This window comes from Rousettus aegyptiacus, unplaced genomic scaffold (genome assembly GCF_014176215.1).
Source record: "Rousettus aegyptiacus isolate mRouAeg1 unplaced genomic scaffold, mRouAeg1.p scaffold_m13_p_1, whole genome shotgun sequence".
Classification (NCBI taxonomy): Eukaryota; Metazoa; Chordata; class Mammalia; order Chiroptera; family Pteropodidae; genus Rousettus; species Rousettus aegyptiacus.
Window position 1 is genome coordinate 39,465,029 of NW_023416284.1, and position 21,240 is coordinate 39,486,268.

A 21,240-nucleotide genomic window follows, 5' to 3' on the forward strand; every position below is an offset into this window, starting at 1 on the left:
AGGCTTGCCTGGCCCAGGCAGGATGCCACCTTCACTATGAGTGTGGCAATGGGCACCTGTGAGTATAAAGCACAGAAATCCAAGTCTCTGAAGCACAACTATTTCACTACTTTATATTTAAACCAAATTATATTTAAACCAAATATTTCACTACTTTAATTATCACAAAAATAATACTCACTTGCCTAGTTCATATTTATATTTCCCCCTTTGGTGGTCCTCCCACTTCCTTACATACATACATATGACCACAGCTTAAGAGATCAGGGAGTGTATGCCCCCTGAGCCACACACAAACACATTTACCCATGTGGGCATCCAGAATATATACATATATCACACATACTGACACATGCTTTATACGTGTATAGAGATTTTATGTGTTCCTTATACATACAAACCTACCTGTATACCAGATATTCTTGTTTTTGCTCTTGGACTAACATTTGGGGATACACAGTGTGGTTGGCAGGATAATGGCTCCCCAAAGATGTCCACGTCCCAATCCCTAGTACCTGAGAATATATTATGTTACATGGAAAAAGGAATTAATGCTGCTAATTAGCTGACATTAAGATAGGAATATTATCCTGAACTATCCAGTTGGGCCCAATATAATCACAGGGGTCTTTAAAAGATAGAAAAGGAGGCAAAAGAGTCAGTGTCAGAGTGTCATAAGATGAGAAATATTCCACTGGCCATTATGGCTTCGAAAAGGAAAAAAGAAGCCATCTGACAAGGAATGCAGGTAGCTTCTAGTTGAAAGAGGGAAAAAAATAGATTTTGCCCCAGAGCCACCAGAAAGGAATGTAGCCTTCTTATACCTTGATTATAGACCAGTGAGACCCGTGTTAAGACTTCTGACCTCTAGAACCTGTAAGATCATTAATCTGGTTTGCTGTAAGCCACTAAGTATGTGATAATTTGTTACAGGAGCAATAGTAAACTAATACCCACAGAGACAGACATAATCCCACCATCATGGAGCCTATGTTATAGCAGAGGAGACAGGCACAGAAACAAATACTAGAATTCAGAGTAGAAATGGTGTAATAGAAATAACCCAGGCTGCAGAGAAAGCACCCAGGAAGGATTTCAACCCAGACCTGGCCTTAGAAGGAAGATTTCCTCATGGCAACTCCATGAAAGCAGGAACCAAAGCTAACCAATGTCAGGAACATCTAGCAATGTGCCTGCATGTACTGGGTGCCCAATAAATATGCGAGGGAGGGAGAGAGGAAAGAAAGTTAAAAGAAAGATGAAATCGAGAGCCTGATAAATAAGATTTTAGATGAGTGAATACAAAGTAAGGGAAAGTGTCCCAGGCAGAAGGGACAGCATGGGCAATGACCTGAGGACTATTTAGAGACCTAAATAAACTTTAGTTTGGCTGGGACACAGTGCCCCATGGGGAATGGGGAAAGATGAGTTGGACAAGGTGCAGATCATAAGGGACCTTATCAGCTATAATTAGACATTTGTCCTGTAAACTATATGCAACTGTTTCTCTCCTCTCCTCTTCTCTCCTCTCTTCTCCTCTCTTTATTTCTCCTCTTGGTTTATACTTTAATATCTTCTAAATAGAGTGTGTTTGTTTAATCTCAGTTATTCAAATAAAGCTTATAGTAATATCTGATCCTCGTCTCTCAGGTTATATTTTAGTGACTCCTTCTATTGTAGCAATGCTTTATGACCTAACTCATTAATTTTCAATTCGGGTAAGATGAGGTGATCCAGGAGACAAAGAACAGTGGATATTTAACCTCTGTAATCCCTAGTTTCCCAGTCTATAAAATGGGACCAGGGTAGCGCTTACCTCCCAGGCTTGCTGTAAAGATCAAATAAACTAGCCCACAGAAGTGCTTTCAAAGGGCCAGGTATGTACCAAGTAGTCAATGGCAGCTATTTACCAAAATTATCATTCTTGTGTAGCTATTCTCAGACAGCCACAACCATTGTTCTGATAAGTGTCCACATCACTCCAGATCATGCTCACTCTTCTACAGTCTGTATCCCAAGATGCTGATCTACATGGACCATGTCAATGAACTCTCTCGCTTCTAGTTTCCAATTAAGTCCAGCTTATAGGAAGTATCAGCAGGAGGTTGTGAGAATAAAAGAAGAATAAAATTGGGCTACTTGTTTTCCCCAGCTCCCTCCTTTCAGGGTTTCTGAGGCTTGGCTGATTTCTTCCATCAAGGCAGCCTCTTCTCAGGAAGCCCTCTCCCTACCACAATTCTCTTTCAGTTCTAAGAACTGGTCCCTCTTCTTGCTCCTTTAAGACCTAGCAATACTAATAGCTCCCTGATGTTTCAACTTCAAGGATTCCTTTGCACTATTTCTTGTTGGTTTTCTTTGCACCTGGGTAGTGGTCCTTTCATTAAATGTCCCCCAAATAACCCTATTTGAGTATGTCGTCTGTTCTTGTTGGAACCCTGGTCGAGAGAACCTTTTTCCAGGTGTTGGGACTGCTGACTTAATAGAACAGGACCTCATCTTGATAAGAAAACCCTCATCTCTCTGGTTAGTTATAGAAACTTACCAAAGTGACTACATTGTCACAAGACCATTTCTTTTTCATTCTACAAGGGGCTTTGAAAGTATCAAGGAAAGTTACAAGCTTAATATTCATGGTGACCATACTAGAAAATGAAACCAAAACTAAGTGACCCAGACAGAAAACTGGGTTGCTGTGGGTTTCATGCAGCCAAAGGGCCATGAGTCAGAGCGAGTGGCTTGAAGCCATGAGGGGAAGTAGGCCAGTGGGTCTACAGACCACTGTAGTCGCCCTGCTATCTTGAGCCGGCTTCCTCTTTTTCCCACCTGCCACACTTCAGGGTTGTGTGGACCCTTCATTTATATACTTCTTCAGTCCACACGCTTGAGTGGGCTCTCTCTTGCTGGCCACGTCACTGAGACGGAATTTTCTAGTGGCCCTTTCCCCACTACAGCTCCAGTGTTACACTGAAGAACTAGAAGGTTAATAATCACTTTGATATTTACCCCTATCCAGGTGTGTAGGACCCAGCACTTCCATAGACCTCCTCCTTCCCCACTCCATAACTTGGTTCTTTTTTTGTTCAAATCATATCTCCCTTTTCTATACTGTGAGCTTGTTGCAGTCAGGAAATGAGTCTTTACATCCTTGGTACCCAGCTCAGACCCTGTCTTTCAGAAAGTCCTGAGTCTAGCATGGCACTTAAGAACATAGGCTTTTGTGTCAGAGAGATGTATCTTGGTTCCCCTAGTCTTTTATTGATCACTTCTCAAATTACCTTGTTTATATCTTCTGAGTCTTGTTTTGATACTATTGTGTCATGTGTAAAATGGAGCTTAAATTACCATCCTCATAAAGTTGTTAGGGGGATTAAGTGAGATACCATTTACAAAGCTCTTAGCATATTAGTGTACACAGAAACTATTATTACTATAATTATGCTGGTGAATAAAACTCTGAAATTAGAGACCCTCATTCTTGGTTGTCTATAATTTCAAAATAGACAAGGGAATAAGAGAAACGTCAGAAGATGTAGGAGAAGCATCACATTTCCGTCAATGAATCCATCTGTGTTCATGGAGCAGCAGCATCTTATAGTATGAAAGGCCTGCATTTTGAGGAGGGCTTTGGATCTCAGCTCTGTCAGTTATGAGTTGCCAACAGAAGGCATGTCACTCTACATCCCCAGTTTCTTTATCTTCAAAATTGGTATAGTAACACCCACCACTCAAGGTTATTTTCTCTTTGGCTGATAATTGAGAACTTACTATGTGCCAGACACTATTCTTGGCTGTAAATAGAGCCACAAAAAAGACAGGCTAACCCCTGCCCTCATGGGGCTTAGATTTTAGTGGGAGAAGGGGAAGTCAGATAATGAGTAAAAAATAGATTAATAAGCTAATTTCAGGTGTTGATAAGTGTTATGAGGAGCAGGAAAAAGGACATTAGAATATAGAATAACTTTGTGGGGGATCAGTTTGAGTTCCCTGGCTAAGGTGGTCAGGGTGAGACTCTTAGAGAAGGTGACTTGTAAACTTAAATAAGAATGAAGAGCCCAAACATGGAAGGATCTGGAGAGAAAGTGTTCCAGGCAGATAAACAGCTAATGCAAAAGTTGGTCAGAGGCTGAACAAACTTGTATATTTAAGGCATTAAAAATGGGCCAGTGTGCCTGGAGCACAGTGAGGAAAAGGAAGAAATAAGATCAAAAGGTAACAAATATTAAATAACGTGGTGTGTCTGAACTGCTCAGGACAATGTCTGACACCTGGAGTGTGTTTCAATGGGTGCTATCTTTTCCCCAACTGGGGCGGGAAAACCTCCTGTGGGCCAGTAGATGCAAAAATCAATAAACCATATTGCTATGTCTAAGGAGTACATAATATAATATAGAAGAACAAAAAATCCTCCTTAAAAACAAATCAAAACCAAATAAATGATGACAACTAAAAACAAATAATAGTTCATGGGTGATGTTATAAATATAGACTAGATAAAGATGCAGATGTGGATGCTGGGTGTGGATGTGGATATGGATGTAGATATTAGATATGAATATGAATGTAGATATTGGTTGTTGATGTGGACATTGGATGTTACATGTATTTGTGGATGTAGATATTAAGTGTGGATGTAGATGTAGATGTTGGATGTTGGAAGTGGATGTGGATGCACATTTGAATATAGATATTAATGAGAGTAAATAATAAGTGGTTGAATGAGTGAATACATACAATGCGGGCAGAAAATCCTGAGGTGGGTAGCTGAGAGGAGGGCTTCCTGAAAAAGGCAGAGGAAGGAGGAAGTGGTGATGCAGAAGACATGTTCACCACTGGAAGACACCAACTGGGCTGGCACAGAGGGTTCCTGAAGGGAAGTAATCGGCAAAAGATCAATTGCAGAGGCTTTGGGATTTGCTACATGGGCTTGTCATGCTATTTATGCTTGTACGATTAACAGACATTTCTATAGCACATGAATAGACAAACCATGTCTGCAACAGCAGACCTGAATTTATATAAGCATATTTTATTTCTCCAGTCTCCTCAGGGGAAAGCAGAAGTACAAAAACTGGCTTCCACCTGCTCTTTTTCCATAACTATTTTGAGTTCAAGTATTATATCTTAAGTTCAACAAAAAATGAAAACTGTGTGTGTTCATTTAGGTTAATTTTAGGCTCTGATGGAGGAAAGAGGATAGAGAGATAGTGGTGATGTTTGAAACAATGCCATAAGTTTATTTATAATAAATATTTTAAACTTAAAATCTAACTATGAAAAAAATCAGAAAGGTTTAAAAATGAAATTATTATAAATGTCAAAACTGAGTGACAGGAGCACAAATGTGCAGACTCTAAGGATCCTCGTGGTTTCTATCAGTGAACTATCCATTTGATTTTGTGCAGCTTCATTGTCAAAACCAATCACAGAGCTAGACCACAGAACTCACACAAATGATCTTACGGGACTATTTTGGCAAAGGAAGCTCTGGAGAACGCTAATACATACCATTGCATACAGTCAGAATGACACACCTGAACACTTTTCAGAGCAGGGGTTGCCGATTGTGCACTAGAACTGCAGAAATGATTTTAATAATATACTATGGAACAGATAGTTTTGAGCAATATCACTTACCAATGAGTCTTCCAGCTTGAATTAGTTGCAAGTTATGTCACTAAAATTATGGTTAAAAAAAAAAAAAGAGCTATTGTAAGGATTACTGGCTATTAAACAATTACATTTTTGTAACTGTCAGCCCAAAATAAGTTTTAAAAGTGTTGACATTAAAATGCCCTTGCTGCCAACACTTAGAAAATCATTTGCCCATTGAATTAATATTTTACTCAAAGAGAAGATCCTTTATTCCAGTCTGTATGGTAATCACAGGGCACATTTGTGATGTATCATCCAACCGTGGTAGGTAAGATCCAGTACTGGACTTTGTAGCCCTGGAGTTCACGTGAAGAGGGCCTTAAAGCATACTGAGTGATGGTGATGCCTAGAGAAGTTTGCAGCTCTTTAATAAAGAAACTGAGTTCAGGTGGTAGAACTTTGTTTTGTTTTGTTTGTTTAGAGAATGTAATGATTTGGAAGAATTTTAAAGTTCAGAGAATGAGTCCATTTTGCTTTCTTCTGCTGTGGTCAAATTGATTTGTGTTTGAGGCATGTAGAAGCTAGTGCTTGGCCCTGGTATAGGTTTTGACTCAGCCCTGTATCTTGCAGTTTGATTGAAGACAGTCCCGCCCACCCCATTCCTCAAGTCATTGCAAAGGCAGCTGTCTTCTTGCATTTTGCACTTGGGCCAGGACTTCAACCTGCTCTAGGCCATATTCCCTGCATATCCACCCGAAGGGGCCCCCATACCAAATGTCCTGCTCTCCCTGAGGGCATCTAGATGCAGATCATCCTGGTGTTGGAAGCCCAGGGACTGTGGAGTAGAAAAATATGACTCTTTTTTCTCCCTCTTATGTTTTTTTAGCTTTGAAAAAGCAGGTGCAAATCACAACTGAACTTGAAACCCCAAAAGAAGCCAAAGCAACTCAACTTAACAACAAAAAAAAGCTTATTATAGCAAAACATGGAGAGAAACTTCAGCTGTGGCACCTCCAAGCAATTATCAACTCCCTGGCTGGTTTCATAGCCCCCTCAGGACCTCATGTGAATTGAATCCCCATGATCTAGCCTCATGTGAGGGCTGAGTGGGCCGTTCCTAAGCCAAACGTCTGTGGTTGTGGGTAAATATATTGATATCCTAGCAACTTGCAAAAGCCACAGTACCCTAGACAAGGGCTTGTTTTTGCATTTTGTTAATAGGAGAGTAGGTTTGAGATGGGGTGCTGGAGATATTTCGAGCCAAGCAAAGAGAATCTTGGTAAACACACAAATTCATTTCCTTCTGGTCATCCTTGGCTGCCTCTTGCAAGTTGGAGTCATGTTCCCATTCAACCTACCAGTGTCTTCTTGAAATCTGAAGTGTTCTCTTTTTAAAAAACATGTAGAAACCAGTATCATTTTTTCACAAACTCTCATTAGTTCGGGATGCCTAGTTCCCAGTGCTGTGCCAGGTTATGAAAATGAGATTTTTTTAAAGACATGGTTTCTCCAATTCAAGAAACACATCGTATAGTCAGGAAGACTTCCGCGACATCCAAACTAGACTTGCTGCTTCCCACCTTGGTGTCCCTGCACTTGCCCTTGCCTCTGCCTGTATGGGCTGACCTTGCTTCCCCATTTTCTCTGTTGGAGGCTTCCTCTACCCTCCTCCACAGCTAGCCATCCATGACTCTAGGATGTTCTGTACTTTGGTCTCACATCTGTTTCTCATTTCTCACCTAGCGTGGAATTATCTGAGATCCTGTTTATCACTACTTCCAGACATATTTCTTCAGCCTGGACCATTTCCTGGTGCTTGATAAGCACACAATTGTTATTGGTGGAATGAATGAGTAAGTGAATTCATGTGAAAGGTATAGCACTCTAAAGTCTAACTACTACAGCTTAAATACTGGCTCCAATGCTTATGGGTTGGGCAAAACTAGCCAAGTTATTTAGCTTCCTGAGACTCACTTTTTCTATTTTTAAAATGGGAATATGAACCATTTCCTCAGGCTGTTGTGGTATGAGTTAAATTCTTAAGTGCTTAGCAAAACAAATGCCACCTGGTAAAAGCTCCATGACTAGTAGCCATTAGGATAGTTCTCACTGGGACATATCTACAGATTGCCCACTGTGTATCAGGCACTGTCCTAGGCACCGAGGACATAACATGAATAGAAAAAGGTGCTTGCCTTCAATAAACTCCCGGCTTGGTTTGGGAGACAGATGTATTAACAGAAATTAAAGAGCTCTTTTACTAGTTAGTGGGATTAGGAACACAGAGGTGTGGCACCTAACTCAGGCTGGAGGAGCTAGAATGATGAGGAAGAATTTGTAGAAGTGACGCTGGGGATCTTGAGACTCAAGTGGAAAACAAATTCAGAATCTTTAAAGCCTTCTCCAAACCATGCCCTAAATATTTCCAACTAATTTCATCATCTCCCTTCCCTTTAATTTCTCTGGCTATACTGTTAATTATTTTTTTTAAACTCCATAAGTGTATTTGATTTACAATTTACAAAGGACTTCCACACACCATGTAATTGTTTCATTTGACTATTCTAACTTCCCTGTGAGGCAAATAAAACAGGCAATATAACATGCAGTCCACAAGTGAGGAAACTAAGGCTCAGAGAAACCGAGCAGCTTATAAGCGATTAGCTAGACGCAATCCCCAGGACTGAACTAAGTCTGATTCCTTCCCTCTTCCACAGACTATACACCCCAGGAACAAACCAAGAGTCCAGACCTCTACACCTTGGATGCACTATTTCCTCAGTCTGAAATTCTCCCCCACTCCATTCTCTGTTTGTATGAATCTTTCTCTTCTTGAAGTCCCTGCTCTAAGCCTAGCTCCCATGGGAAGTCTTTCCCTGTTCACACAGGTGGCAGGGGTTCTCTTGAACTCTAAGGAGACTCACTGTCTATGCTGTAATAGGACGTTGATATCCTCAGGCATCCTGTTCACGGTTCATTTTCATGTGCCCATGCTTCCTTCCCCACCTGGCTGTGAGACCCTTGAGGGAGAGATTGTACCCTGTTAATCTCTATACTTGGTATATAATAGATGCTCAGTAAACACCTGTTGATCAAATGAAAGGCATCAAGGTTTTTAACCAAGATTCCTCTTAGGCTGATGCAAACATATTTACAGAAGCAGACAAGCTTTTATTAGGCAATTAGGCCCTGATGTGGAGATGAAAGTGAGCTGGAGCATCAATGAGGACTTAGTCTGGTCAAGGGTTGGCAAGTACATAGATAATAGACATGCAGATTGAAACATTCCAAATAGAGTGAGGGACAGGTGCAATGGGAGAACTCAGGTAGTATAGAGAGAAGAGAGCAGAGAGAGGGGATAAAACGACAAAAGAAAGGAGGAATGGTGAGACCTGAAGAAAGTTGTGGAGTACGGGCAGGTGTTGACAAGGAGGACATGTGTGGTATGGTGGAGTGTAGAAAGGGGCTCTAAGGTCTAGAGAAGAAATCAAAACAAAATCCAAACAATCCAGAGTCACTGGGTATTAATTAAGTGCCAACCTGAAATCTAAATAGATTTGCCTCCTGGTTAGATGGACGAATGGACGAATGCATGGATTCATGGATGGATGAATGGATGAAAAAATGCATAGATTAATGGATGATATGAACACCCCTCAGGAAGAATAAAGAGGAAATAGGAATTCTTGACTGAACATTAGAATTGTTGGTATTATAACTATGTGTTAACAAGAGCAATATAAGTTAATTATTAAATGATCAAGAAATAAAGGTAAGCAATTTTTAAAATTATTCTAAATGCCTCTATCCAGACATAACCACTGTGAACATGTTGGTAAGTGTTTCAGTATTTGTCTTTCTATCTATCTCACTCACCTGTCTGTCCATATAGCTATATACCTACCTTCTTACATATCTTTGCTCTTTCTATCCAACCATGTATCTGTATATTCATCTATACTTTTCTAAAACAAAAATAGGCTCATATGGCACTTTAAATTCCATAACCTAATTTTTCTAACCAATTTATTATGAGAATCCAGTTATGTCTACCTATTTTAAATCAGATTTTAATGGTACTATGAAAGTACTACAGTTCATATTATAATTATCTTTTTTTTTTTTTTTTTGGCATTATCAAAGATGCTTCAGTGAACATTGGTGTTCTCCTTTTGGTCCAAAGTTACGGCAGAGAGGCTACCTTTCTCGAAAGTTTATGAGGCTCTGGGTTGCTCAAGCAAAACTTGAATTCGATTGGGGTCATATTTAAACCTCTGACATAAATCATCTGCCTACCGATGTGACATCCCTTCTTCTCCGCTGTATCCCTCCCTGCAGCAACCGGGCAGGGCAGAGGGGCCTTAGGCACAGCACAGGTACGTTAGTGCAACCATCGGCAATCACGGGCTATCTCTGGCTGATATGACTTGACAGCACCAGCTCTCCTGGCATCTTCACAGCGCCTATGATTCAGAGCTGTCAACTAATGCAGCTGCGAGGAAACGTCGATGATGGATTTATGGTGTGTGGCAATGACTTTGTGACCCACAGTTGGAAAAACAGATGCCTTTGAAATAAGACTAGTCAACGTGGCAAGAGGGAGGAAAGAGAGACCTGCCTTACAGTAAAATAGAACCCATTCTGCCATTTCCTTAAAACTTCTAAGATTCAATGGATCCCCATTACTTACAGGAAAAATATTATACTTTTTAGTCTAGCAAAGAGGTAATTGATATGGAGGAAAGAGGTTTGGCTTGAAAGCTAGAAGCTGTACATTCTAGCTGCAGTTATGCTACTCACTAGCTGTGTGACCTGGGAAAATCACTCTTTTTTGGTTTATTTTTCTCCATTTCTAAAGATGTATGAGATGATGTATGAGTCTTTGAATAAATGAGTCAGCACAGAGTCATACATCACCCAAAAGTCATTTACTGAAGGACTCCCATGTGCTGTGGTACAAGTTGAATAAGACAGACCAGCCCCTGACTGTGGAACTTGCACTCTTAGGCGGGTGTGCGTAGGGGTCAGAACATAGACTAATAAAGTCGACTGGCAAATAGTGATAAGTGCTATGTTGAATACAAAGCAGCAGGGATGATAGAGACTGACTCAGGGTCAGATGGTCAGGAGACAGTGATCTGGCAACTAAGGTTGAAATGAAAAGATGGAAAAAGCCGTGAGTAGAGCTGGGGAGACAAAATCCAGGGTGAGGGAACCACCATAACAAGGTCTTACAGGCAAAGGTGAGCTCATTATTCAATTAACTAAACATGTACTTACTACCTGTCCCTCTGCTAGATTCTGGGGATTTGAAGATGAACAAGAAAACTCTAGGCTCTGCCCTCACTGGGCTTAGAGTAAAGTGGATTGATGTGCACCATGATGATGAGCAGGAACTTGGGATGCTTCTAGGAAAATGTGACAGAAACCTCTAACCTAGCCTAGGAACATTGGGAAAGCTTCCTGAGGAGGTGCTGTTGAAGATGAGATCAGAACAGCACAATGAAAACAAAGCAGAAGAGACCAGCACAGGACTTGAATTCTAATCAACCGAGGGTCTATCTGCCCATGCCCACTCTCTGACTGGCCACACCTGGACCCTAAGTGCTGGTGTAGAAGCTCTTTACTCATTTGGAGGAAGCTCAGGACATGGCAGGAAAAATATATGGGATTCACTAAAGCATTCAATAAAAGCTTCATGCTACCGCATTATCACTTATGGCAGTAGCTCTCAAACTTTGGCTCACATTCGAATCTCCCGGTGGACTTGTTGACACACAGAATGCTCAGCCCCACCCCCTAAGTTTCTGATTCAAGGTGCTTGTGTAAGGTCTGAGAATTTGCTTTTCTAACAAGTTCTCAGGTGTTGGAGAGGCTAGTCTGCTGGGGACCACTCTGTGAGAACCACTGCCTTAGAAGGAGTGCTTGACTCTCTAGGGAGAACCCTTAGGGTCATGGTGGGGTGGGGGTGGGGAGTTTGGGTGTTTTCTAATCTCCTCAAAGCTGGTGGAGGAAAAAAGAGAGCAGAGCTTGGGGCAGGAGCTCCCAGTTCAGGGCATCTGGGACCCTTCCAGAAGGATCTTCTCCAACTTTGTTTCTCCTTCAGCCTTTTTGTAGTCAGTGAATCCCAAAGCACAACACCTACTTCTTGCTTTGGCATTTGTGTTCTAATGTGTAAACAAACTTAGACATTTTTCTTATTTGCTGAGAAAAAGGTAGCAAGGCTTTGCCAAGCCAAGTACGCGTGGTCCAAACAAATTTCAGCTTGTCTTCTTGGTAGTTGATATTCTCAGTTCTTTTCTTCTTAGTCATGTGGCTCCAAAAGCCTATATTGATTTTCTACTCCCCAAAATGCTGCTCTGATGGCCTTTGGGCTCTGGACAATGTCCAGACAAATCCACTGGGCAGCATATGTGGTGTATGATAACAGAGCAAGCCCCAGCTTTGCAGTCACATCATTGTGGGTCTAAATTCTAGGCCAACCACTTAGCAGGGACCTATCACCGGGGTTGCCTAACCTCTTGAGCCTTAGTAGAATGGTGCGGGGAGGGGCAGCAATAGCTTCACAGGGTTGTTGGGATAATTACAAGAGATGATGATGTTAAGCCTCTGAGGCATAGGAGGTGCCCAGCAGGTTAGGGACTCTCACAACATTCAATCTTTTAAAGTGGTGCTAGATGTAGAATTACTGGCTTCTGGCCCAGCATCCTCTCCCATATTTTCTCAGGCCTCAAGGGGGTGGTGGAGCCATCACTATATGCTTGCTGTGCCTTCCTCCATGGCACAATTTCAGGCCCTTGACATATTTTGCTTGGATTATTGCAATGGTCTCCGAAGGACTTCTTTGCCTCCAGAGCACCTCTGCCATCCTTCCAAGGGAGCCTTTATAAAGCAGAGGCTTGATCATGCCTGTCAAAAACCCTTCAGGGACTCTTCACCATCTAGAGTAGGGACCATACTCTCAGAGCCTACAGAAGGTAGAGGGAAACAGAAATGAGTGCAAGGACTATAAGTAGGCAACGGGAAGCAGTTGGAATTGTCGTGAACTGCAGCATGGCTGTCTAAATGCATTCAAACTCAGAATTTTGTAAAATCCTCTGTGGACCAAATAAATCATGTCTGGGTACTGAGTGTAGCCTTGGACTGCTGGTGTGTGAGAGCCGGCCCGGAGTATAAAGTCCAAGCTCCTTAGACTGGCTTACAAGATTTAGCCTCCCTTTCACTATGCCTTGCTGGTCTCAGCTCTGAATGTTGATCAAGACTGAAATTTCGTTTCCCTACTCATTACTTAGTGAAATTTTGCCAATCACTTTAAATCTCAATTTGGGCAACACTTTCTTCAGGAAAACTTTGCATTCATTCCCGGTTCTGCCAGATGGGCTTTGTAGCTTTTCTTGGTGCCCCAACAATATCTGTTGCTTTTCCTGTCATTATACCTATCAACTGTTAATGTAATTATGTCTTTGTGTCTGCCTACCTTGTTAAGGTCAAGACCTAAGCATCTAAGATCAGGACTGAGTATTAATCGCTTTTGCACTTGGCAAAAAGGAGCTGTTCAATCATCATTGAATAAATGAATGGGGAGGCAGGTGGCCCTCACAGTGGTGGGAAGGAGTCTGAATCAAGGCACAAGGGCTGCACCCATTAGTGACAGGAAAAAATTGGGAGAGTCACAAGACTAGTCATCGCTATCTCCTTTCCCACGTACAAATATCATAGGAATGAGTAGAAGACAGTGAAAGCAACAGAACTGAGAAGCAAGAATGCCCTTAACTTTACTTCTCAACTACTAGACTGTCTCCTCTTATTGTTGATTTAAATTCCTAAGAGAGAATATGATTGTTCATTTAAATCACTGTGGCTCTGATGGGACAGCTGCCTACAGAACATCACTCCAGCTGCCAGCCAGACTGCTATTGGCTGCCTGTGGGCAGGGGTCCTTCTTTGGTCCAGTTGGGTCAGGATCATCTGCTGGGAAACATGGTGCCTTCCATGGATAGAATTCTCTGAAGGGACTTTGAGTGAGTCAGGTGTTATCCAGCCTTGGCGATACAGGGTTCAGGGACGAGACTAGGGTGAGGTAAGTGAGGTGCCTAGAGTGCAAAGTTTAAGGAGGGGTCACTCTTAGGGCTGTGAAAGTGCCTCACTCGCCTCTCCCTAATCTCAGTCCTGATGGGGCTGGTTTTCTGCATGACTTCAAGGAAGTCGCTGTCTCTCCGATCTTCGGTTTCTTCATCTATAAAATCAAGGGGTCAAACTATTTGGCTTGTTGGGTTCTTTCTGGCTTTGAAACACCGTTGTACCCTTCCAGCTTTTGGGACAGCTCACCCTCCTCCATCTTACCCACTGGACTTTCTCCCTTGGTCTGAGAGGGGCCTGATTATCTCTTAATTAGCTTCCGCAGCCAAGCCTTGCTTGACTTCTAAGGGCCTAGCTCACAAGCCATTTAGCAAAGGCAGTCGTGAAAGAACAACATAACATCTGTTCTGGGCTTTCACGGAGGACGTGCCTCACATTCCTCCCCTCAAAGCAAAATTGATTGGCCTTGACCTGGGGTTGCACCAGGGAGAAGTAACCATCAGGGGGGCTGGGGTACCATTCGGTGCCCAGATGAGGTCAGTTACCACATGGTCCTTGGTAGCCTCAAGGAATGAGAGGTATTTGCCTCCCCTATTAATCACTCAAAAGAGTTATGAATATCTTGGGTGAAATTGACAGTTTGCATCTTGGCAGACTAAGCGGCCTAAGGTTTGACTCTTGCTTAATAAAAGTCTATGTAGTTTTGTTCCTCCGATATAGAGTCAGAGGACCATGGAGATAGGAAGGGAGAGATAATGAGAAGGGGGTGAGGAAGCGAGAGGGTATTGTTTCTCTGGTCCAACCTCAGACCTGACACTTGAACCCAAGCTAAGAGGGTTTCATCAGTCATCCTCCACAGACAGCTCATTTCACTGTTGAATGACAAAGATTTTTAGCAATATCTTTTATAATGATGAACCAAAGTATATCTCTCTGACACATCCATATATTAGTCAGTGTAGAAAAACAGCAAGTCCATTCCTCATCCAAATAGTTGCCCCTAAAACTTTTGAAGACATTATCACATCTTACTCAAATTTCCTATTCTCCATGCAAAAAAAAAAAAAGTCCCATTTCTTTTAGCCCATCTTTATACAACAAAATTTCTAGGTACCACATCCCCTCTGGCTCATCCTGACCTCCCTCTTTTGAAAGCACAGTGTATTGATGACCTTCACATGGTTGTGCAAGTGTGAAGAATAGATCAATCATGTCAACTCACAGATGCCATGGGGTGTTGACAGAGCCAGGACAGAGCCCAGCTCTGCTGATTCCCAGGTACCTGGGGTAGATGGAGAAATACTAATAAACCAGTGAGAGAGGAGACTAACCTTTGCAACACAGAGATGTTTTGCATGGAATCTGCCATGCATGCATTGTCCCTCTGGGGTCCCATAGATGCAGAAACACTGACTGATGGAACATGCCTTCAGTTGATTCATACCAATTACAACTACATGGTTGATGTTAAAAAGCAGGTAATGTAGTGTAGGGAAAAGGCCTGGATGCAGACTCAAGCCTCTTGATTATACCCATGTTGCTTATGCTGCTTCCTTTTTTTGATTTGCAAAAACCATGTAGCTGCTTGCTTTCCCTTGATGCCACACTTCCAGGAAACTCATACCTATGTGTGAGCTCAGTTTCCTCAGCTTCCCTTTGTCTAATATTCTGGAAAAATTACTTCCTGATTTTATATGATACTAGATTTTTCCTTCTACTTTTAATGAGTTTGTGATTTCCCTCATAAGGTATATATTAGTCCCATAAATATTGCTATAGGAATGAAGAAAAATTCTATTCTGACTTGTCCCAGTGATTTCACCTGCTATCTATTCAGTAATATCTGTCAAACTTTCACCCCAAACTATATCTGGAGCTTTTATCCCAAATCGTGTGCTGTACCTTTGCAATGGGACTCCCTCCCTTTGGAAGAGGTACTTGAACCTTATCTTCTCTCCTCCCCACTCAAACCATGAATAATCTGGCACAATAAATGGTACTGTGATCAATGCCCATCACAGCACCGTGCCATTGAGAGAGAAAATTCACATTTCTTGAATATCCACTGTGAAGCTTAACAACCATGCAGTGCAAATGCCATCCCTATTTTATAGATTAAAAGACTGAGGTATACTCTCTTATGCCTCAAACCTGATTCTTTAACAAATGCAGTGGGCTCTACTTTCAAAGAACATCTAGAATTCTAGTACATCTTGTGCATTTGCAGCATACCTATGCTGGTTCCAACCGTCATCATCTCCTACCGTGGTTATCACAATAGCTTCCAAGCAGGTCTGTATACTTCCACACTTGTTCCTCTATAACCCAATTTTGTAAAGCCCATAGAGAATAGGCCTATGTCTATTAAAGAAATTAAATCAATAATTAATAACCTTCTAAAACAGAAAGCGTCAGGTCCAATGAGTTCGCCGGTAAATTCTTCCAAACATTTTAAAGAAGTGATATTGATTCTCTACAATTTCTTTCAGAGGATAGAAACAGAGTGAATACTTCCTAACTCATTTCTATGAGGTCAGCATTACCTTAATACCGAAAACACACAAAGACATTACAAGAAAAGAAAACTACAGACCAATATCTCTCATGAACATAGATGCGAAACTCCTCAACAAAATATTAGCAATTTAATCCAATAGCATATATAAAAATAATTATACACCATGATTAAGCAGGGTTTATCTCAGATACGCAAGACTGGTTCAACATTAGAAAATTAATTAATGTAATCCATCACATCTACAAGCTAAGAAAAAAAAATCGCATGATCAAATTAATTGATGCAGAAAAAACAGTTGACAAAATCCAACATCCATTTCTGATTAAAAAAAAAAAACTCTCAGTAAACTAGGAATAGAAGTGGATTTCCTTAACTTGATAAGGAATATCTACAGACACCCCATAGCTAAAACCACATTTAATGGTAAGAAACTCAAACTTTCCTTTTAAGACCAGGTACAAGGCAAAGATATTCCATCTCATCACTCCTTTTCAACATCACACAGCAAGATCTAGCTAATGCAATATGAAAAGAAAAGGAAATAACAGGTATACAGACTGAGGAGAAAGAAATAAACCTATTCACGGATGACATGATTATCTAAGTAGAACTCTAAATCAACAACAAAAAAAACCCTCCTGGCACTACTAAGTGATTATTACAAGGTTGCAGAATACAAAGTCAATATATAAAAGTCAATTTCTTTTCTATATACCAGCAATGAACAAATAAAATTTGAAATAAAAAAATACAATATCATTAACATTAGCACCCCCAAAATGAAATATTTAGGTATAAATCTAACAAAATATGTGTAAGATCTATATGAGAAAAAATACAAAACTCCGATGAAAGATATTAAAGAAAAGCTGAATGGAAAAATATTCGACGTTCATGTATAAGAATACTCAATATTATCAAGAAAGCAGTTCTTTACAATTTGATCTGTAAATTCAATTCAATCGCAATAAAAATCTCAGCAAGTTATTTTGTGTACACTGACAAACTGATTCTAAAGTTTATATGTAGTGGTGAAAGATGCAAAATAGCTACCACAATATCGAAGGAGACCAACAAAGGTGAAGGACTGAAACTACCTGGCTTCAAAACTTACTGTAAAATTACAGTAATCAATATGGTGTGGTACTGAGAAAAGAATAGACAAATAGATCAATGGAACAGAAAGAGAGCCATAAATATAGCCAACTGATCTTTGATAAAGGAGTAAAGGCAGTACAATAGAACAAATTTAGTCTTTTCAACAAATGGTCCTGTAACAACTGGGCATACACATATAAAAAATTGAACCCAAACCACAGACCTTACACCCTTCACAGAAATTTAACTCGAAATGGATTACAAACCTAAGTGTAAAATGCAAAACCATAAAACTCCTGGAAGATAACATAGGAGATAACCTAGGTGACCTTGGGTGTGGTGATGCCTTTTTAGATACAAGATTAAAGTCATGAAACATGAAAGAAATAATTGATAAGCTGGACTTTGTTAAAATTAAAAACTTCTGCTCTATGAAAGAGAATATCAATAGAATTCGACAAGCCACAGACTGAGAGAAAATATTTGCAAAGGTACATTCAATAAGGGACTGTTATCCAAAATATACAAAGAACTCTTAAAACTCAACAATAAAAAACAACGCTATTAAAAAATGGGCCAAGATCTCAACAAACACTTAATCAAGGAAGATATACAGATGGCAAGTAAACATATGAAAAGATGCTTCATATCACATGTCATCAGAGAAATACATCTTAAAACAACATTGATATATCAGTACACATCTGTTAGAATGATCAAAATCTTGAACACTGACATCTCCAAATGCTAGCGAGGGAGGATGTGCAAAACAGAACTCTCATTCACTGCTGGTGGGAATGCAAAATGGTACAGCCACTTTGGAAGACAGTTTTTTAGTTTCTATCAAAACTAAACATACTCTTATCATATGATCCAGCAATCTCTTTGGTACTTACACAAAGAGGTTAGAAATTTACACCCAAATAAAGACCTGTACATGGATGTTTATAGCAGCTTGATCCATAGTTGCCAAAACTTGAAAACAACTAAGACATCCTTTAGTATATGAATGATAAATAAACTACAGTACATCCAGATAATGAACTGTTATTCAGTGCTAAAAAGAAATGAGCTATCAAGCCATGAAAAGGCAGGGAAGAGCCTTAAATGCATACACTAAGTGAAAAAAAGCTAATTTGAAAAGGGTACATACTGTATGATCGCAAAGACATGACATCTGGAAAAGGCAAAACTATGGAGACAGTAAGAAGATCAGTAGTTGCCAGGGTTTGGGACAATGGGAGAAGTGAATAGGTAGAGCATGGAGGATTTTTAAAGTGGTAAAAGTACTCTATGTAATATTCGGATGGATATATGTCATAACACATTTGTCCAAACCCATAGAACGGTTTCCAAGAAACACCAAATTAAATGATGGACTTTGGGTAATTATGACGTGTCAATGTAGGTTCATCACTTACAACAAACACTACTCTGGTGGGGCTGTTGGTAATATGGGAGGCTGTACGTGTTATGCATGTGCATGCATACTTTTTTAAGAAAATAAAATAAAATCTTAATAAAAAAAGTGTACCTCCCATAGGAGATAGTTATGAAATTAAGTGAGATAAATCACATAGAATATTTAGCAAAATTCCTGACACAAAACAAACAATGATTCTTAGCCATAAAGACAATGCTCATGAGGATAGTCTGGCTCTGGCTGACAAAATCAAAGACACATCTGGCTAATAAAGTCAGCTTAGCAGCTTCTGCAAAGAAACTATTCAGAGAAAAAGCTGAGACCTGTCCTTCGCAGTCCCATGTGAGAAGTGCTGTTGTACCTTAGGAAGATCAAAAGGAAAGGTACAGTTACTCTCCAGCCCACAATGCTATAAAACCCAGGAAGGGTTTCTTTTAGTTATGTGCTAAATCTTTTTTAAATTAATTCACCTCCTTGAGGAAATACTATGGCCTTTACCTGGGGCCTGATCAGGAGGCCTATACATTTACGGGAACGTTAACATACTTTTTAAAATTCTCCTTGGTTTGGGTGTCGATCTGCATTTTGTGCATGTCTCAGCTATGCTCTGGGAGGCTACTCTAATATTTCTGCTGAGGTAGGCAGCGTACACCCACCCAAATGCATTTTATCTAAATGTGATTTGGTCTGGGACATCTTGGTAATCAGGGAAGAAAAGCAGATTGAAAGCATGTGAAAGCCAGTTTCCCAATGAGCCGAAATATGCTCTTTTCATAGAAACCACTCCACACAGGGCATGGGTGGGACACATGGGTGGGATACAGTGAGGGAGCGGGGAGGGGCTGTACTGGATCAGGGTGTGATGAGGAGGTGGGAGTTTGGTCAAGCCAAGGGGTCTGTCTGGGATCCAGCCATGAGAAAGCAAGCTTCGGCACAGATGTCTGCAATGTGGAGTAGGCCCATATATTTATATTTCAAAACCAGTTTCCTAGGGTGGATTTTTGGGAATTCACATCATGTTAAGGTTGGACAATCCTTGGAGATTGGTTGTCTTCTCCCAGGACTCTATAACACTCAGTATGAGGAAAACCCAAGAAAATGACCCATCTTGAACCCTGGTTGTAAAGTGGCAAGGGGGGATGTGAAAGGGTGACATTTATTGAGAATCTAATCTAATGTTTCTCTAATTATTACAGAAGTTACTAAGGTTCGGAGAGGAGCAGTAACTAGTTTTTGAAGACCTGCATGTCCTGGAAAGGCCCTGGGCATCCACTGAGGAGAAGAGAAGCAGGGAGATGACCGTTTAAGGTATCTTCTATTGTAAGCAGGGAATTGAAAACTGAACCAGGGGACGTGCACGGCCACTGAACAAGGCCCGTTCCAGGTTATTCTGGAAAGTTCCTCTCCAGAAAGGAGCTGTTCCAGGTTCCCTCAGGGGTGATTTTGAAGACCTTAAAGGGCTTCCCAACTGAGATGAGGGAGGAAAGGTCACCCCTATTCCCTTGAAAATGATTCAGTTGAGCCCATCATGTAAATCTACTGGGCCAGTGAGCAAAACAGTAATAATACCAATTTAGTCTTTTCAAGGGAAATTGCCATCACTTGTCTTTATTTGGTGTACTAGGAATAAGTTTGCCAAATAAAATACACGATGTCCAGTTAAATCTAAATTTCATATAAACAATGAAAACTTTTTTGTTATCAGTATGTCTTAAATGTTGCACAGGATTTACTTATACAAAAACAAAACAAAACAAAACAAAAAAAAAACATTATTTAATGTGTATATGAAATCAGAATTCAACCAGGTAGGTATTTTGTATTTTTATTTGCAAAATCTGGCAAATCCTTCTACAAGTCATTAGATAACTTCTTACAAGTGTGTCCCTTTGCAATATTTTCCTGAGGGATGGTGAGCCTCCTGTTGCTGAGAGTTCACTTGGAAGTTTCCTGAACTCTCAACTCCTCACTTTTCACCTCCTGGGGACAAGAAGCATAAACCCTGAGTCGGTTGCTTATGTTTGAACTCTGGTTCCACAGCTTGTTAACTGTATGACCTTGTATTAAATAATATAACTTCTCTATGTGTTTCTCATTTTCTCATCTTGACATGGGAACAATAATAGCAATTGCTTTATAAAAATCATTTGGAGGCTTAACAGTACTTAGATCAGTGCTTGGCCCAGGATAGAAATTAAAAAACATTAATTGTTATCATTATTCTTATTCTTATTATTCCTCAATAACTATATATAAAAGGAGTTGGGCAGGTGAGAATCATGTTGTCACCTCAAAGATGGGACAGAATTTTGGATATTGAAAGCCTTTGCAGAACCACTGTAGTTTAGAGAAAAAGAAGACTTGAGGAATATTTAGTGTAATCCTCTTATTTTATCTATGAAATTCAAGGCAGAGAAGCCAAGATGTCCCAGACCAAATTACAGTAGTTGAGGCTAATACTTTGGGGTGAGAAGGCAAATGTAAATCAAAAGAACACAAAGAAATTGAGCTAATGGTGGGGAGCCATTTT